The sequence below is a fragment of the Theobroma umbraticum genome, unplaced genomic scaffold, assembly GCF_002168275.2.
Source record: "Theobroma umbraticum cultivar Fairchild unplaced genomic scaffold, ASM216827v3 scaffold_146.0, whole genome shotgun sequence".
NCBI lineage: Eukaryota > Viridiplantae > Streptophyta > Magnoliopsida > Malvales > Malvaceae > Theobroma > Theobroma umbraticum.
The window spans coordinates 1,633,229-1,637,717 of NW_018397265.1; positions in this window are offsets into that span (position 1 = coordinate 1,633,229).

The window sequence follows — 4,489 nt, forward strand, 5'->3', positions numbered from 1 at the left end:
AATGGACTTGTAATAAGACCAAGGAGATATGAGTTTATTGAATCCACAATCTCATTATAAGGACTTAAAATTGATCTTTGTTTTAAATAATCTAAGTCTACAAAATTCTATTGTAGATTATCTTACACAGTCGAAATGATAGTTTCTATTGGGTTTTCACTAAATGGAACCAACAAATCTTGAGGTATTTGTATCCAACGGGGCTCCTCCTCAAGTTCAAAGCTAGTAGCTGTAATTTTACCTTCCTTTATATTTAGTAACCATTGAGCAAAAGTTGAAATTTCAAACCTAGTTTGTTCATTAATACAAGATCAAAAAAGCCTGATGCTCATTATCAATTGATAGATATGGTAATGCTTGCATAAGAATAACTAATTTATACCCCATTCAATATTTTTGATTTTGTGGCACCCTCTACAACAGGTAAAATTTGCCTAAAATCACCACCAAACAGTATTGTTTTCCCACCAAAAACCTTTTTTGTATTTTTAGAATGATGCTTAATAAATACGTTTGCTTTATTCTTATTTTGACATGACAAAATTGATTGAACTTAATGAGTTTTAAAAATGAAATAAACTTTTAAGTATGAAGAAAATCCTCAAAAAATTGTTAAAGTTAAACTTAATAAAAAAATATATTGAAATGCTTTAATTGTTTGAACATATTTTTAATATGGATGATCATGCTTTTAATTTTCTCAAAAGTTTCATGTTTTCAAAATTAAATATGCCAACGCAAGGATCAAATTTTCAAAAGAAATGACTTGATTTTTAAATGAAAAGGAAGCAAAATATATTTCTTTAACTACAGAAAGAATCGATTTTGGAGAAAAAAAAGTCAGTTCTTGGGCAAAGATCAACAATGAAGAATCGATTCTAAGAAAAGAAGAAGTCAATTTTTAAAAAGATAGAAGCTACAAACCTTGTGAAGAGCCGTCACCTAAAAAACAAAGAATTGATTTTGGAGAAACAAAAGGCAGAAAGAAAAAGGTAAGGAAGAAAGAAAAAGGTAAGGAAGAAAGAATCGATTCTACAATGAGAAGAAGTCAATTCTTGAAGTATCAAAAGAACCTGGTGACCAAGAAAGGCATGGTTCAATTGGACAAAAATGGAGTGGCAAAATTCAAGCTTGAATTCAAATTTTGGTGTTAGTCCACAGTGAAGAATTGATAATTGACACCTAAAGGCAAAAGAATTGATTCTCCAAGATTGCAAAGGTGTCACCTTTACGTCTAGTTGTAAAAGAACTAACACCTCAAATAGAAGAATCGATTCTTCAAAGATAGAAAGTTACAGACTTTGTGAAGAATCAACAACATAACCATAAAGAATCAATTTTACAGAAGCGACAAACGTTTGCAAGTTAACTGTAACATACAAGAAATGATTCAAAATTACTCTAACAAGCAGAAAATCTCAAAGGCTATAAATATCCATCTTAAAGACGTTAAAGAAAGAGGAAAAGAGGATTTTGAATCGTCCTTGAAGAAGAAACAAGCAGAAAAACAAGAAAAAAAGATAAAAGTAGAAAGTTCCCACTTTTGAGTAAGCAAAGAGCTTAAAGTTCTTATCTTTATCCTTCAACTAATCTTTCTTGAGCTTAGACCTTCCTTGATCATTTTCATTTCTATAAAAGATTACAACTTTTTGAACCTAAACTTCATTACCAACCTTTCTAGATGTTTTTAGTTTATGGTTCATTAGAATCCACTATTGAATTTGTTATACCTCTAAGCAAAAGGTTGAGGGATTTTGCCTAATCCTTTAAAAGACTTTTTCTTGTGTAAAGGTTGTCTTTAACTTGAAAATGGCAATGTCTTGATAGAGGTTGCACTTAATTCTATAAAAGGCAAATTGTGAAGGTTACGCTTTGATCTTGTAAAAGGTGTGTTGCGAAGGTTACGTTTGATCTTGTTGAAAAGGCAAGCTGATAGTGGATTCAAACTCTTTGTGCTATCAAGGGAGAGAACGTAGACATTGGAAGGCCGAACCTCTATAAAAATCTTGTTGATTCCTTTCTTACTTTGGTGCTCTTTACTTATTAAGTTTACACACTGTTTTATTGTTTTGTTCTTTCATAGTTGAACTGATTTTTAAAAAATGAGGAATTTTTACTTAACAACCAATTCACTTCCTCTTGGTAGTTTTACTTTAAGTTTTATCTTTTCTAACAAAGTATATCTTGCAAGCTTTTATCAAGAGCCTCAAAACAATGTCTATGCATCATCGGAGCTTCATCCTAAACAATAAGACTAGTATTCTAAATCAATGTGGCAAGTTATGTTCCTCATTTTATTTCATAAGTGGAACATTCATTCATGTTTAAAAGAATTTTGAATTTGGAATATGCCGTTCGATCTTTTGGTAATAGTACAAATGCAATCCCAAAAGAAGTGATAGCAAGAATAATTTCCTTATTGATCTAATTCCAAATATTATCATGTTCCATAGATACATCTTTACTGTACCACCCTACCCAAACGCAAAAACAATCGACCTTCATTAGTCTCCATATATTATTTAGCAACTTGATCCATATCTAATTGTTTAGCATTAATTTTACTAAACACTATAGATGTTGCCGTTATAGTTGATGTAGATCATAATTGATTCTTCATGAATCAATCCATTGTGTACATTGAATCTTCTGCTGGTTTTGGTATATTAAATTTTGGAAGTGAACTGCAATTTCTATTGAAAATCTGTTCTAGAGTGACCAAAACATAGTTCTTGAGTTGTCTATTTGGAATTTGATAATTATTGGTACCAAAAGCTTGCCTCAATCTATGGTTAATGTCTTTATTAAGTAGTTTCCTGCTCTTTTCCCATACTGACATTGGATTAACAACTTCACAAAACATAACAATGGTAACAAACAATTTTCATAATTGTTCACTTATCACTCATTTTTAAGCCCGTACAATTGCATCATTCCATTCTCAGTCATTTACAAGTATACCTCATGATTCACATGTTGCTTAAAACGTATTGTGAACTATACCATCAACTCTTCTTATTTCTTCAAAAGTTTTTAGACCTTTGACAATATTAACAACCTCAAAGTAAAGTTCTCCTACCATTAGGCAGATATAAGTAATCTTTCCTATTGACTTACCTTTTCTCCATTCTTTCCAAGTCGTTTCATACTTTGACCAAACCTATCTTGTTGGAAAGTTAGCATAAATTAATTTTCTTTCTTCTGTATATAGCTTATTTGTTTGCATCCATTCTATGAAGACAGACTTCTTTGCATCAGATCTTTGAATGACCTTAGACAGATCATCATTCTAGTTGAACAACACATTTTATTCATTTGGTAGATGGATGACCAACCTCTGAACTACTGTTTCATGGTGATGTATGTCAAATGTGAACATTCTCCAATAGGACTTATATGTTGGTAAATAATATCTACAATCTAGATAGACCTTAATCACATCAAAATTTGTTGCCAGATTCTGTTGTTGTATATTACTGCTTAAACTATTACTGAAAATTACAACTTTTGCTCTGTCTGGTCCTTTATTGATATACATGAATAAATATTTGATAGCTTTTGATTGACTACATAGTTCTACATTAACATGGGTTTGATATTTCCCAACCAAATCAACATTATGAGTTATGACAAATCTGTTGTCAACTTGAGTACCGTTCTTAATAGGAAATCAAAAAAGCTCACTTACTTGTCTTCTTCTATAAATAGCAAACCCATCTTCAGTAATTGTAGTTCTGATTGGTTCTATTTGGAGAAAAACTTTGAACACTTACCGTTCACCATACATGGAGAAAAAAGATTGATTGCACCACATGATCTATGAATCATAAAATTCAAGACAGCTTCATATGTAACTGAATCATATTGTTTTTTTGGTATCTTAGCTGATATTATCTTATTGACATCAGTTCCATCTAAATATTTTGTAGTTTGATCTAACTAAAGTTGTATATAAACATGTGGAAGGCCACGCTTTTGAAATTCAATAGTATAATTAAAGAAAATAATTATTAGTCACAAATGGTAATAAATAAGAATAATAATTAACAATAAAATTAAATGTTATTTTCTTTAATAGGTCAAAAAAACATTACCTTTCAATGCAAATCAAAGGCGTCACTCATCAAAACAAAGTTGTCAGTAACATATACTAACATGTACAAATTGGAGTTTACTAATATATCAAAACACAATATGTTGAAAGCATAAAAAAATTTTACTTACAAATACTAGTCCAAAGCGTTTTTTTCTTAACCAAATCTTTCAGGAAATAATGAAGCTTTAATCCAAACACTCTTGAAACTATATCAGGTCTGTCCAGCTAGATGTTGTAGATAAAGCTTTATCTACTTCTGACCATTTTGCATTATAGGTGAATGTGATGAATTTGGACAATCATGGCATTGATAGATTGCCATTGCATCTTGATAATTATGGAAAAGGTACTGAGCACCACTAATAAATGTTGCAAGTAGAATGACCATTTTTC